Raw genomic sequence first — 16,947 nt, forward strand, 5'->3', positions numbered from 1 at the left:
ATGTAGCAGAGCTGTGGGTCTATGTTCTTGCATCTGAGAAAGCTTCTTGAAAATATGAACAGCATCTCAAAGCTATTAATAAAACCTACATTTCCGGTCCTGCTTCACTTGCTAAATCATCCTTCACTTTTTCTTTTCTTTCAGGTCATGGCTGCTACCTTGGGCTTTCATAGCCATTTCAATGGCATTATGTACACCCATTGTTAATATCCTCAAAGCTATTGGACCATATTTATTTCGAAAATGTGTGTTTCTCAAGAGTCCGAAGGGGGTTGAGTGACAGCCTTTTCCTGTTTGAAATTGTGCATAAGAATTGTATGTGAAATGTAGTAAAGCATCAACTGATCTAACTTAATTGTAGGTGTTGTGGAAAAATTGCTTTGCTGAGCATTTATCAACAAAGAGCCGTGTGCATAATTGAAGAAGAAATGGAGTTTGGTAGTCTTGTAATGTATGGTACCATGTTTAATCCCAGTAATGTGCAGGTCTTAAAGTAAACATTTTCATACAAACTTAGGTAATAAAAAAAAATACAAATATCAAACGCTTACAAACAGCTGCATTAAACAAAAGCGGGAGATACCATTTTAGTATTTAATAGCTAAACATTTTAGGTAATGGAACGTCAGTTCAACTGATACATCAATTAGCCAAAGTTAGATGATTCATTATCCATAGCATGATGTATGGAATTATTGATGCAATGTAAACTTAAAGGAGTAGTAGCAGATGTCAGGTCTGATGGGTGTCATGGGAGATGTAAATGTCCGAGGGATGTGATTCTGCTCCTCTGATGTTACTGAGATAAAGTACATGAGCAGGAAATTATCAAGTCACATTCTGTCTCACAGGGGCCTGGATGCCAGTCATATATCCCAGATTTGTTCACTTGAAAAAAGTCTGGGAATGACAATTAACAACACCATATTATATTGTCTTGCTCAACCTTGTAAGATTTATAATGTACGGTATACTTTTAGTGTTTGGATTGAAACTATTTGGGAATTAATACTTATTTAATACTTGTTTTGGAATCCCCTGGGTTAGGCAACAGGCATTCAACTATACGTGTTACAGTCGACGACGCACGCACATCTACTACGTGTGGTGTAGTGGCACCACATAGTCAACTTTTCAGTCCAAAATTATCAAAGGACATCAAAGGACAAACACATCACTACAGACACCATGGCCCGAGGGGAGTCGTGTGTTACACAGAGATAATACATTTATTCTGCTTTCGTTTTTTTTTGCCAGCAAAAGAAGTTGTGACAATAACTCACAGTTCCAAGCATGTAAAGCTTATACTGAGGTTCTCTCAGTAGCAAGATACTGTAAGCTGTTTGGAAAAGGTCTGGCTTGTAAAGACCTCAAAAAACAAACAAACACAAGACATATGTACAGTATATGATGAAAGGAGTGTCTTTTGCTGTTGTGATAGTAACTAAACAGCCAGTGCAAATCTTAAGTGTTTTATAGTTTTAGGGTTGGCAATCTTTCTGCTGCCTGGCTGTTTGTACACCAGGCATCCGTCTTTTCAATTAACGATACAACAATTTTGACACGGACCTCACAGGAAATACAATATTCTACAAATAAAAAAACTGCTTCCGTCCTGCAGGGTGAAGGGTTCCACAGTGGGCTTGGCAGGTAGCCACAGGCTAGTCAGGTGTTGCCCTCCTTTCCTGTGGCCTGTTTTCCACTTGGGATGGGGGGGTCCTGGGGCGCTCAAACTCTATTCCAATATGGTTCTGCTTCAGTGCCCACGCCTCACACCTCTTAATGTGGAGCTGTGGCTGTAGCTACATGCGACAAAGCACTTTTCAAAGGCACTGCAGATCTGTCATAGCTGTGATGCCATGCAGGGATCTGCTGGAATAAAGCCGGTCCTATTTTGGTTAGTGCCACAGTGTAACCTGAAACCTGAAACCTGAATCTCCGGCCAAGCAACATGAGAGGTGTTGATTAGGTGTTACGTATTTCTGAATGGCACATTAGTGTTACTACAATTATAAATTATTGGAAGAAATCTTTCTTTTTAAACATGATGGTCACTTACTGTCTCTGGGCACACATACAGAATATACAGCTTTGGAAAAAATATATAATTTTTTATGTGGGCAACGTATGCATTTTCAGACCCATCCTCTCCATACCTTTCTACTACTATCGATAGAGGACAAGTATTACATTTCCCTCACAAATACTTAGTCAATTTGCTTCTCAACTTTGGAAAGCATACCTATGCCTCCATTTAAGGGGGTAAAAAAGAAAAAAAACGATCCTTCACCTTGGAGTGAAATTGGCAACAATGTCGGTCTGCAGTCAATCATACAGTATCAGCTCACTCTGCAAACCATGCTTGCCACTAATAAACACTCACCAAAAAAATCAGTGAATCATTTCTAAGTGGAAATATTTTGCTGCAAAGCTGGATGATTGCCACCCCAATAACCATACAATGAATATTTTCCAAACCTTTTTGGCGGATGAAGAATTTAATCAATTGTGAAAGGGTTGGGGTACATCTGAGAGCTAGCAAGCAAAGCCCCAGTGGTAATGACCCGATTTTTCAGTTCAGTCAGGAATTCATAAATTGAGTAGCCTAAAACTGACAGGCCCTTTGAAATAAGATGCCAACTTTTCAAAAAAAATAAAAAAGCTATTGAAGACTGAGCACCACATTAACATGCTCACTGTGTTGATCCTGGAGAGCTTCAGGTCTTCAAACTTATATGAATCGTTCTATCAATTCAAAGTATAACAAACTTCAATGTCTCAAACTCTGTCATTTTTTTTTACAATATAGCGTAAGTGTTTTGGGAAAATAATTGCTAAACTAAAATTAAGTAATCTCTATCTATGATAGAGATTAATATACAACAGGTGATGTGTATTGTAAGATGCAAAGAAAGTTCATGTCTGTTATTCTTTGACCACATTCTTCCTATGGAAGCAAGAGCTTATAACATTCTTTGGCGATAAAACCTAAAGTTTGCTAACATGCATTTCCATTCCAATACCTTGCTACATCAAATTTGGCGTGTACCTCTAATAAAATTTTTTTTTTTTTGCAAACTGACAGTATAAAGTAAAACATGTATAAGGATTAACTTATTTATGTAGTGCAGAAAAGGTCATTTTAAACATGCTCCTGTTGTTTGGTAACTTCAATTGATCCACCGATTAAAAAAAAAACAGCTTCTTAAAAAAAAAATGTTTTTATTGAAATAAAGCTCTGGGACTGGAACTTTTAGGATTCTTTAGAAAAACACAAGTAAATAGTCTGTCCTAACTCCATTCTCTATTTGCTGGTAATTACACAACTGTTTCATGGAGGCAAGTTAGGACAGCAGGAAACCATTTTTCCAAGTGCACACTGAAGGCAAAGTTGTGTATTATTCCCCCTTATCATGTGAATCATCTAATAAGGGAGAAAAGTGATTGTAACGTGCAACAGCCTGCAGCGTAGGCCATTTACATTTCATAGTCGGGCTAATATCCCTATAGCCTGGTCTCCAATTGAATAATACAATACCACTCATTATAAACATAACATTCATAATGCTTAATTTAGCTTGAAGAGAATTTTGAGAAACTGTTGAGTCATAGAGAATGAATTATACTAATGAAACAAGCATCACAGAGCTTAAGATTCTTTTTTCCCGAAATCTTGGTGTGCATTTTATAATCCTCTAAGTGAACCGAAGAGTACCAAGTATTTGCATGTAAATTACAAATGCATTGACTGTATTGCAGAACACTTTACAGGGGCACCAAATCCATGATTTAGCAATTATGAGTAAACTCTGGGATTATTTCCTTTGTGTCTTTGTAGTCTTATACCAGTCACAAGGAAACCAGGACTTATGGGTTTTAAAGCATGCTTTTCAGGTTTCCTCGCAACGAAGTACAACCATCTTTGTTGTGCTAATGTTGTCATCTCTGTTAGTTTTTAGTCGTTTTTAGTAGTTTTGTGTCAGAAATATTCTCTATATTTTCAAACCTAAGAGTTTGATTCAGTTTGAAATTATGCACTCTTTGGCATCCAATGCATGTTTATTTTAAATGATCTCAAACTGCTACTGCGACGGTTAATACAGCAGATGAGCTGTGACGTGGTGGCGCTCTCAACATGGGGCCGTCACCATTTCAAAGAGCTGGTGGCTATGTTTAGAATTTCCCGTTGGATTTGAGCCAACGACACAACGAGGATCCTCAACATGAATATTACAAGAATTAATATGAATCATCAAACTGGCCTCAATCTGAAAGAAAATGTAATCATCCTTAACATTGATTCAGAATGTTCTGTCATGTTGAGGGACATACAAACCAGGAGACCAACTGCAGAGAAATGCTATCAAAAGCCAAGTTACATGAAGACACACACCAGTAGCCACACACGTGCACACACACATCCTAGCACAAGCGCACACTTACTCTGACACAGCGATTGTTCCTCGCTACCATCACAGACTGAATTGATGAAGCATGAATGCTGAGATGGAATCTATGATCCAGAAGTTCCTGACAGAAAATCAGCTGAAGCTACCTGGAACCCTCTCTTCCTGAGTACAGTAATTGCATCCCAGTTGCCCTCTATTAGCAGGTCTTTGACAGCAAGCGGCCTGATTGCACAGATACTTTCAGGAGCTCATGGAGGGCAGCAGTCTTTAATAAATAATGAAAACTGACACAAGCCTGATCTAAAGGCCAGTCAAAGAAAATGTAATGTACTTTTAATTATTGACTAATTTAAATAGAGGAGCTGTATCTTCATGTCATGGTTACATTCTTTTCAAAAATATTTTAAGGAGCAGGACACTGTCTTGCGGAAAAAAGCATACAGAATGCAGGTGCATTGAAGCCTTTGTGAAGGCCATATTTGGGGTTTCAAATTACATTCATTTTTAAACTTGATATAAAACCAGACCCATACTGAATAAGCAACACACGTTCACAGAATCTCAGACACTATCTCAGAATGCTAAGTGAGGCATTGCAAGGCCCAACGGTTTTTTAAATGTCAAGCTAATTTAAATGGACCTTGAAGCAGTTTAAGAACAAAATTTCTCGGGCCAATCTTTTTGTATATCTTTAAGTACAATTACCCTCAAGGATTATTATGCTGTAAAAGTAACATTTAAAAATGTACACATTATCCCAGGGTTCAATAAACTTTCTGACTATTATCCCTATCCAGCACCTGTGGTTAAATAGCAGAAAATTCCCCACAGGGACAATCCCACATCCCAACTGGTTATCTGTGTTACTATAGTTAAGTAGCTACTAAGTCAATCTATAAAATATTATTGCATTTATACAGTAATGGATTGCTATAGCAGTCAGCCAGCAAGCCATGAAAGTTGAATCAAATGGAAAACCAACATGTCCTCCTTTCAGCTAACATCACAGAGGATATCTGGGATAACTACCACAGAGTGATACCCCCTATCCCAAGAACAGCAGTTGACTCACATACTATCTTATTACCCAGTGAGGCAGCTATAGCTATTCCCATTCAACAGTGGGGCTCAATTGACTTTTGCTTATTATCCCTTTCCCTAGAAACATCTCACGTCTCCCCTGACTGACCTCCATTCGATCACTTACTCATGGTTGATGGGGTAGAGGAACAAGCTGACTCATTTATGGATGTCAATGGTTTTTGAAAACGCCATGCATCTTACAAGAGGACCTCAAAATCATGTCAATGACCTTGTCTTGCTAGACAACACAAAGATGTTCAAAGATGTTCCTGTTTTAGGACAGGAACATCTTTAAAGGAACATCTTTAAAATGGGGAGAGTGACTGGGCGTGCCTAGGGATGTTTTGTTATTGGATTTCATTTCTGAGATAGAGGACTGTCCTATCAATTCATGATTGCAGAGCAAAGGTCAGTGGTCTGATTGATATTTGTCAGCTAATCAATATTGAACCTACCCACCTTAGACTCCATTTAAACTCTGACCAGCACAATATTATAATATATTATAATATAACTGATCCTGTATTCCTAGTAGCCGGTGGCTCTTGTCTGGTCTGCATGATAAGACATGATGGGAGAATGTAATTCCAGGGATCTATCTCTTCTATTGACCTTCTATATTCTACAGTAGGCTGTGTAAGCATGTGCTGCACGCTGTCAAAAGGTTTAAAAGGGTTAATTTTCTTTTCTGCTGTCCTCTACCAAGGCCACTTCTCCCTACTAAGAAGAGAGAGGAGGATTTATTAATGTTAACAAAAAGGAGAAGGAGAAGAATCCTTTGTTTTTGAAGCATCCCTTCCACCTACCTCCGTCCTGTGTTTATTGAATCAGAGAAGGAATGTTTTATTAAATGGAAAAATAGAGATATTCCAACATTTCTGTTTCTCCAATCCTCTGCTCTTAAATTGATTTCATGCTGTGTAGCTATCTACATGGAAAGTTATGTGAATTATTAACTGGACATCAGGAGAGGTGGATTGAGGGATAGGACAAGGGGTTTGGAATAAGAATCATTGCCCATGTATCAACGTATCGAACGAACACAATCTAAAACAACGAGGCATGCTGACAAAGAGCCCATCCCAATCCAACTGTATCATTCATAGATAATAGAACCACTTTAGAAAGATTTTCTCTCTTTAGTCAATTGTATTCTTCCCTATGTTATGCGTCTGGAAGGCTTTGGGTTAAGTATTCCACGTGTGTTTAGGGTTAGGTTCACACAAAAACATAGTAGCACTCCAAAGTTTAACCTTAATCAACCCATGGTGGGTTGAAAGACCCAAAAAATTAATTTACCACTCATTTGCTTTGCAGAAATTACCTCTAAAGATATCACTCAGTCTCGTAGGTTACAGACCCATGTCATGTCTCGAGAATCAGATTGTGTCCATGTGTTCAGGATCTCCTCTGGCTGCCACATACAAAAATGAGCAACAATGACGAGATTAAACTATGACTCATGATTATGTTGATTGCATAACATAACCCATTATTGACTGTTGGGTTTATTTAATCAACAATTTTGAGTGCAGTCTGTGCGGCTGAGGGCATGCTTTGTCATAGAGGACTTGTTTTTAAATCTTCAGACACAGCTGAGATACACTTTGAAGCTGACTGATTCACCGACAGAAAACAAGATGGAGTCTCAAACAACAGGGCACTGAATTTGTTAAGATTAAATAAAGTAATAAATTATATCATGATAAACGTGCAGCTTGTCATTGCTTTGTGAGGTTATATTAGTAAAATACTATTATTAACTATATACTATTTACTATATGAGTAAAATACTATTATTAATAGTTATAATTATTTTATTTATTTATTCATATTAATAAAAATGAATACATAAGTAATACACATGTAAATACTACTTTCCACCCAGCATTCTTTGACACCACAGAATCCGAGATAAATCTATTTGTGATAAACTGTTGGCTGACCCCTTATACACACAGATGCAATGTTAACAGTGGAGGCTTGAAAGGGTTTCTTCATTGAAGAGCTTTCAATCTGGCTGGCAATGACACAGAGAGCGTTTTTTTAATCTAATAGAGAGCGTTTGAGCTGTGAATTAGCGTGTTTATGTAAAGGAGGCAGTAATCCCCAGCCTGGCATGAGCGGTGCAATGACTCCCCTCCTACACAGCAGTCCACATGGCCATCTCTTTTCCTCTCAAGCCCACAACACCGCTGCCTAGCTCACTCAGCAGTGTTACAGAACGGCACCAAACAAGTATTGAAAACAGCATTTTTCTTTCACTTGGCCTTGTTAGTGTGTAGATTGGCATGTCTCAGTACCCCACAGTTGATTTTTATTTTTGAAAGTATCATGTTCAACCAGGTAAACCCTGCAAAAAGCAGACAACCACACAAGCAGGAAATGTTCCACATACACCCGACGAGCTAACATATCATGTTTGTCATGGCTTAACTATATTTTCTCCCTGTTACTGAGTAACAGCTGTTCTTTCAACCTTCCGGGTTGGAGGTGAGGGTGGTCGGGGGGTTGGGGTGGAGGTGAGGGTGGAAGTGAGGGTGGTTGGGGTGGAGGTGAGGTGGTTGGGGTGGAGGTGAGGGTGGTTGGGGTGGAGGTGAGGGTGGAAGTTAGGATCATCCATGGACTAAATTCATGGGTTTCTGACCAGACTTCTGTGACCAGCATGATAATAACTCCCTTCTAGTGAAGCATTTATATGTTTACTGTGGTTACTTACCCTTTTATTCATGATGTGAATATGTTAGTCACTCTCTTTCCAGTTCAAATCTGAGTAAAAAAAACTTTGATGAAAACCACCAAAAAGGTTGGTGGTTGTGTATGGGAAATAACAATACCTATCGTATGGCAGAGAAGAAATGTATACACATACAGTACAGAATAATATCCTAAACACTTACTTTTCTTTTCAACCTTTCCTATCCCTCCTAGAAATGCTTTCAATTTGAATGCCACAGGCCAACTAACCTTTCTTCCAATCGTTTGAAGGTTATTTAGTTCCTCGGAGAAACATCATCAAGTATTCACGGCGGAATAAACATTCTGCCTGCTGAGAGGAACATTTGAATCTGTAAAAAACAAAAACTATATTTAGGTCCTCAGTGGCTGATTTGCTGTGTTTTATTAAGTTCCTCAAGGCTGCATTCCAAACAGCAGCATAGGCAACTAATGGAGTGATATTTTACCTTAATGTATTCGAATAGGTAACTTTGTGACATTTGATTATGACCATAGCCTAAAGGTGAAAGATTATTGTTTAACGTTGTAAATAAATGGTTTATTTCCATAAGTTGAGTCTGTTTACCAAATATGATTCATATTTATAATAATACTTGAATATGAATATGGTATTGAGTAGGCCTATACCTAGGCCTATATGTATGATTCAAGCCATCTATAAAATCTTATATTTAATGCGAAGTTTGACAAGACTTGCAGTGCCCAGGTGGATGGTCCGTTGCTTGTCTGCAGCTCAGTCGATCATCCTCCTTTGTCCCCCATGTTGCCCTCATTTCACAGAGATTATTATTTTATTTTATTCTCCCTTTCTTGTTTTTAACCTGTAGCACTAAGATTTTAGTTAATATAAAGTACATTATAAATATTATTATTATTATTATGTGAGGAATAAAATGTCGAATTAGAGTCTATGACAGTTTGTTCCTTGTCAAATCCGTTCTGTGTAATAGAGCAGCAGTTTCTGAGTAAAGAACATTTTTATAGTAATATTTTGATCTAATGCATCTTTAGTTTTACACACATATGCACTACTGCTCTTGCATAACCCGCCATCACACTTACAACTGGAGTCCCAATGTTTGCTGAATGATTAAAGGGCTAGACAACAAACGTGCTCATGAAATAATCTATCAACTATCAACACCAAAATGAATGACAGATCGACGAAGGCAATACAATTTTCCAACCATGCCATTTCTCTCTGCAAGAAGTGCCATCTAGCGATCATGGTCAATAACAACATTCCTGTCTGAAGACTCGGGGGTCATTTAACCAGCTATCCGCGCTGTAAGTAGGGAAATTAAGGACCGGTAAGAAACTTGTACAGCTGAGCTAACTAGAGCTACTGCTGTGAGGGATTTCTAGAGTTAACCAGTACAAAGAGTGATATCCAGGGTGCTGGTATCACAACCTGGAATCACATCTAGCTACATAAGATGATGTCATCACCCTAGCCTGTACCAGCCGATACAAGAAACATAATCGGGACCAAGATCGCACCGACATCTATGTAGTGCAAAAATGGAGAGTGGGAAAATAATAATGAATAAAGAATAATTACATTTACATCATAAAACATATGAGAGAGTATATGGGTTGAACCTTGCCAAAGGCAGAAACACCCAATACAGGCTAGCCTTACAGGAATCCAGCTTTATGAAAGTCAAGGCTCTTACAACAGCCAATATAACTCTTTATAGCCGTAACCATCTGAAAGGGAAAGCCAGTAGCTTTCAGCAGAGTTTGGGGTAAAAGTTTTCAATAGATGCAAATGGGAAAAGTTTCTTTTTTCACATACAGGATGTTTTTCTATCTGACACAGGCAGAGCCCAGAGCTAGGGACAGATGTAAAAGGTGTAAACAAGATCTTTAAAATGTCGGTAAAGTTAAGGACGCAAGCAGATGGTTGGGAACACGTTTTCTCTCTTTATGTTCTGTCAGACATTATCATTTATCTTGAGGCAATGTACAGAAGACTTAAATTGCAAATCAAGGAAATCCAGATCTCTAGCCAGTACTTATCTATTTACTAAGCTCAGGAAAAATCTTTCCTTTTAAAGGCGAAAAACACAGTCCAGGTTTGGCTTCTTCATTCAGTTCATAATTGTATTAGATTTTGAAGTTAATCCTTCCCTACTCTGCAACCATGTTAAAGAATGGCCTCATGGCCCCCTGGATTGTTGACTGGGAACTTTCTCACAACCCTCTTTTTGTCCTGGTTTTGACTCTGTAAAAGAGATGATTCATATGACTATGAAACATAATAGCTTATTTGCTGTGTTTGGGTAGCTACTTCAATTTGTGTGTCATAATCACTGCAGCGCTATACTATTATGAACAATTCTATAACAATATGAGCCTTTCAAATTGAGATTTGTTATGCTACAGTGCACAGCAGTTCACACAAACCAGTATTTTTCCTTCAATGGGTTAATTGTAAACAAAAAGGCAATAAATGAAACACAGGTTTTTAGGAGCTGAAGAATGGTCGTAAGTAGATCATGTATATCTTCTGTGCAGCAACACCAAATACATTGATTCAATTTGGAAGATTTGAAATCTAAGGATTTGCAAGTAGACCAAGAAGAGAATCTTTCAAACAGACTGCTCTGGATGTGATGAAGATCTCTTGCTTTTACCACATGCAGCACAGCTATTTATCTTGCTTGTCTATATCCAACCATTTATTTACTCCCACAATGAATGTAATAATGCACATCCATCTACAGTGTAGCCGTTTTTTTAATGTAATCACCGACCCACACAAGAGTTTGTCGTTGAAAGGTCTATAATTTTCTCTGACACATCTCATTGACTTGCACATATAAACGAACCTTGATTAAAAAGTCCAGGTTTAAAGAAGCAGCTGCCCAAGATGGATTCTGTTTGAACTGAAAGATAAATTGGTCTCTTAGGACAGGTCAAGGTTACCTTGTGCATTCTCTATATGAATTATGCATCGGGTTATGTTGGACACAGCACTTTTTAGTATAGATGCAGTATCTGTGCTAATCTACCATAAACTATATCAGTGCAATGTTTGCATTTAACATATATTTGTGAACATGCATTTGTCATTGATATTGTGAAGATATGTGTGCAATTTTGTGAAGCTGATGAAAGGCTCATTGATAAAATAAAACAACCCTTTGCTTTGTCCCGAATTACCAACATGGTGGAATCCAACATTTATCTTGAGCAGTACTGTTCAGTTTTATAGATGGAGGTAGTTAAAGGCAAAGTTTTTCTCAAGAAACATACTATTGCATGCAGTACAACTCTACCTCCATATTTTAATGTGCCATTGGTGATCTCTAACACATTCAACCCCCAACCCAACCAATCTATACATGAAGCAAAAACCTTTTCCCTCCACCGGCCTCTGACTCACCTAGAGAGGAAGGACTCCTATGACAGAATGCTGTTTGCTGTTGACTTGAACTCAGCAATCAACTCAATCATTTCTTCAATGTTCAAGTTATTCAAGTTACATGCGCAGCCATACTGGGTGGGAAAATGTGTATCTTGGTGCAGTTATTTATAACGTTCTCTGTCCAACTGCAGCTGCACACACGCTGCTCTCTACAGGCTGCTGATGAACTATTGTTGCAAATTCCATGAAGACTTTGAAGAAAGGACATTTGTTTTGTCTTTGCAGAAGTCAACTGGTACAAAATGTGATTTACCTGAGACCAATGAAAAGGCCAGTAATTTCTGTCATGCCTCTGTATTTCACCACAAACTGAATATAAACTAAGATTAAATAAAGGGCAGTTAAAAGTCTTCACTTGGGATGAGTACTGAATCTGTAGAACCTGGAAACTGTGTGAGGTTGATATGTAAATCCCTATTTACTTCTTCAAGAACTTACTATCAGGGTTATCAAAGAGTACCAGACAAGGTGGAGGTAAAAAGCGAAACAAACAGGATGTGAGATATTTAGTTAGTTACAATGTTTAATGACAATGAATGCAATGTTACTAACAAAAAACGATTTAAGCTAAAGCTGCTCCTAATGTTACATATTCATAATACTGTAATGGCCTTTTCTATTCATAATGGGCTGATAAAGAAATAGTATGCCTGCATAATCATAAAATATTTCATTTATTTCTATAACAATTACAATAAAAACGTTGTCTGATAAGACAGACAGCCTTGCCCAGAGTTAGTCATGATTCATTGACAATTATAGCTCAGACAGTAATTCACACTGGATTTTCCAGTACTCTCTTTTTGTACTATTTTGTGGGACAACTGAGACATTTCAAAAGTTTCTTTCTCTGCAGAGAGTAAATTGAAGAGATTCTCTCACCCCAGTTTCTCTCTATATCTGACTTCTTTTTAAATAATTGAGACCCTACAGTACTAAATCTAGACAATTGCACAACATTGAATGTGTGAGATTATTCAGAACCCAGGCAGAGCGATTGATGAAAAAGCCAAAACAGCTTAGAGTTGTAATATCTGTAGTGGTGCCTTGCTATGGTAATGCAGAGAAGGCAAAAGTACACACATCCTTCACTCAAGTAGAAGTATAGACACATGTTTAAAAAGACTCTGGTAAAAGTTGAAGTACTGCCAATTTTTTGTCACTCAAGTTAAAGTAATGTGGGCTCTGACATATACTAAAAGTATATATAAAAAGTAGCCATTACCTGTTTTAGTTTCACGCTGGTAACTGGACCTCACATCATATTAATACATTAATACAAAAAGTATAGTATTTTTTGTTGACAGGTAAGACTCTGTTTAGCCTGTGTTCTGCACCCGTGTTCTGTACCTTTCTCTCACCAACCGTCTCTGGAGGAGGGGATCTCTCACTGAATTGCTCCTCCCAAAGTTTCTTAGATTTTTTCTCCTCTAGTTAATTTTTCTGGGTGTTTTTCCTTGTCTTCCTTGACGGTTTAGGTTGGTTGAGGGGCAGTTCTGTGGGTGTATGTGAAGCCCTCTGTGACATTGCTTGTAAAAGGGCGAGACAAATACATTTAGATTTGAAGATTTTCCCCGCCGTGCCACATGATGTTGTGTCCTTGGGCAAGGCACTTCACCCTACTTGCCTCGGGGGGAATGTCCCTGTACTTACTGTAAGTCGCTCTGGATAAGAGCGTCTGCTAAATGACTAAATGTAAATGTAAATGCAGAACAGGTCAAATGTTTGTCATAACATATGTTTCGAAAAAAAGTCTCAGGATGGAAAACTTAGTTTGAAAGGATGAAAAAGTATTTAGGAAAAAAGTTTAGAAAAAAAAGTTTCGAAAGGTCCAATTCTTAAAAATTCAAGGTCGACTTCTTTAGAATTCAAGGTCGAATTCTTTAAAATTCTTTTTTGTACATTTCAATGCTTTTTTTTTTTACTTTCTTTTCACCCACACAGTGAAAGGAGAAAGAAGCTCAAGTCAGAGAAGCCTAAAACAGAGTAGATTACAGCAGAGCAGAGTACAATAGAGTACAGTATAGTCCTCATCATGTACTCATCAATACTTTTTTAGAAACGTTCAAAAAAAAAACTTTTGAAACCTTTTGGAGAAAAATGATCTAACCTTTTTTCCGATGTCTTAAAAAAAAAGACAGACACACAAACAGTGTTTTTTTCACACATACACAGTGAAAGGAGAGGAAAAAGATCATGCCACTAAATACAGATTAAAACTAAAATAACGAGTCTTGCTTGATAATGTAAGAAGTAGAAAGTACAGATATTTAAATATAGTGAAGTACTGATACCAGAAAAATCTACTCAAGTAATTCCCATCTCCGTGGTATTGTTTGTTCCTGGTGGTGTCTGCATAACAACATATTTCAGTGTCATTCAACTATCTTGACATAATACTTTTTAGAGAGATTTCTGTCTCATAGAACAAGATGTTTAATCTCAGGAACTTTTTGTAATCCTGGCCCAGTTCCATTCATCTTATTTCAAAAGCTTCATGATTTGCAAAAGCTACATTATGATGTCTTCTAGGAAATTAGTGACTGTTTTATAATTTTGTCACGTGTTTCATTCAGTGATTATAAGATAAAGCAAACTGCATATGATGATTATGGTGTATCTAATTCGACTTGTATGGGTTCAATGCACAGTTCTTTTTAGAGGATGAGATGCAATTAACATGATATTTCCAATTCCCTTGGTTTTCTGCTCTGGTTATATTGACAAATAAAGACACCTTACTTGCCGAGCGTGAGAAGAGTATAATCATTTCTACAACAGTGACAGCTTTCCATTCCAGTGCTGCCGATCATGTTTCTTACATTAAGTATATATATTACTAACCTATTGCTGAACTAAATCAAAATAAAAGACGCCTCTGGAAAGTAGTCTGGAATACAAAAGCTAAATATCTGCTGTCAGATGGCAAACAAAATGAAAAAAGAAATTCACACTCACCTGCAAAACTCTTGGTATAGTTCTTACAAATGGGGCCAGCCTTGCTCGGCTGTTTGGCCAAATCACATGGTACAGCGCTGTGCCGGCATCCCTCTCTGCTGCCTAGTCAAGTTCATTGGCCTTGTTGTCCTTGAGGCAATTGGGCTGAAGCCAAATAATTTGGACAGCCGTAATTTACTTCAAGGTGAAATAGTTAAATAAAATAGCACTCAATTATTTTGGTATGACATATTCAGGCCGTACATAAAGCAACTGGAAACAGAGAAAGCTGAGATGTTACCTTGACAGTTAACATTCAAATCCCCTTCCCAACATGTTTGTAATGAATCTGTTGAAGGAACATACAGAGTTGTTCATTCACCATTAGGACCTCTTTCATGTCAGCGTGCAGCCAATGACAAGGTTTTAATAATAAAAAAATAAATTGATATCTCATGACATCTTTTATTGTGATGTTGAATAAATAAAGAGTTTAGTTTACAGTGCAGAAAAGCTGGGGGCCTTGGCTCAGCCAAGAGAAGTGCAGATTGACTTCTTAAAAGAGACACCACTGCAGGCTGTTGGCCAATAGAGCAAACACAGAAGGCAGTGAAAATATATTGCGCAAGAGGCAATGGATTTTGCATTATAGTTTTTTTTCATGGACCATGTACCGCTGTACATGAGACAACGAGACAGCAGAAGCAGCAGCTACATTTCCCTTCCATCTACAATACACATGAAATCCTAAATCCAGCACAATAAAATACTTTGACAGATGGATTTTTTGGTCCCACCTCTCAGACTAAATGCCTACAAAAGAAAAAAACATTGGGACTTGATGGTATTTCTTGAAAGTGTAATATTTACGTACGAGTTTCTGGTACATACAATCTAGTTTTAGTGTTAATATTGGCACTAGTTTTGTTGGGAGTGATAAAAAAAAAATTGTTATTATGATTCCTCATCATAGGTTCCAATTAACATTCCCTCATTAAATAACTACTGTGTAATGTACATTGTTTTGGTTTTCACAGACTTGTCTTGTAACAAGCCTTAGTTAGAGGTGAGATAAAAAAAAAAAAAAAATCTGGATAGCCTCCAACAAATGTACCACAGGGCTTTGAGTGAGGTCAGGGAGGTAATTGGGGTCTTGAACAGATATCTGTGAAACAATACCCAGGCTAAATTATTTAACAAAGGCACTCACCTTGCACGGTCTTTCTGTCTAGACTGTTTTGTATACCGTCATACCAAGGGTAATTTGACGTCATTCCAAAATTACCTGACAAGCTAGAGCATAAAAAGGTAGATTTTTATGAGGGGGTGGTGCATCCACCTCTTGGCACAATGATATTCATTACATTCAGACTTGTAGAATCACATTCTATATAACACACAACAGTGTGAACAGGGTGGTCTTTTTGGGGGGATTTAAATGACTTAACTTGAGTGTAACCATTCAGACAAAGACATACCAGAAAATGTTTCTTAATCATGACCAACTAGTTTAAGCTAGCTAAACAATTACAAGGCAGTTTATCATAATGACTTTGTAGTTCAGATGTGCAAAGGACATTTACTTGAACTACATGAACTTCTTCAGCAGTGAACCTGACTGAGTTGCTACAGTGCATGCCTTGATATAGGTATATCTCTACATTGAAATACCATGTCGAGGGGTTTGAACATGGATATTGAATTTCTTTTCAGTAGGACGATCATGACCTGCAATGCTGAGTCTTTGCTAGTTGAATAGGCCACAGAGTACATTCAACAGACCTTCAAAGCACACAGTATGAGATTTGAAAGCTGGCTTTGTGTAAGCAAATGTCAAACATTGCAAGATGCAAGGTGAGCAAACAATGTAAAGGTTAGAAAGGTAGTATGAAGTATTTGTATTCAGTGCACATAAGTACCCCATCCACCATGTATCTTTCGAACACAATAGTTAACAACATTAACTATAACAACATTAACTAATGTGCAGCACCTTCTAGTTCAGTTAAATTTAGGAATGATGACGACTACAGTACTAGATGGAGGACCCGTAGGTATGTCTGCATGTTCTTGCTCAGCTGAGGAGAACAGACTGTTGTGTGATGATGTCAGAATCCCTCTGCCGGTTCGTCCTGATCTACAAATCAAGCGCATATCCAATGCATGAGGAATGAAAATAATGGATTCACCATTACTGCGACGAGCCATGGGACTTCAGGAATAGCTTTGCTCGCCTTCTATTCTGCCTGTCTATTTTCAAGTGAGAAGATAAATGAGTACACTTTGATACTGCTTGAGGGAAGAAACCATGTCCCAGTGGGTTCTTTAGCAGCCAAGGCAGCAAAT

The sequence above is a fragment of the Hypomesus transpacificus genome, chromosome 14, assembly GCF_021917145.1.
Source record: "Hypomesus transpacificus isolate Combined female chromosome 14, fHypTra1, whole genome shotgun sequence".
NCBI classification, from domain to species: domain Eukaryota; kingdom Metazoa; phylum Chordata; class Actinopteri; order Osmeriformes; family Osmeridae; genus Hypomesus; species Hypomesus transpacificus.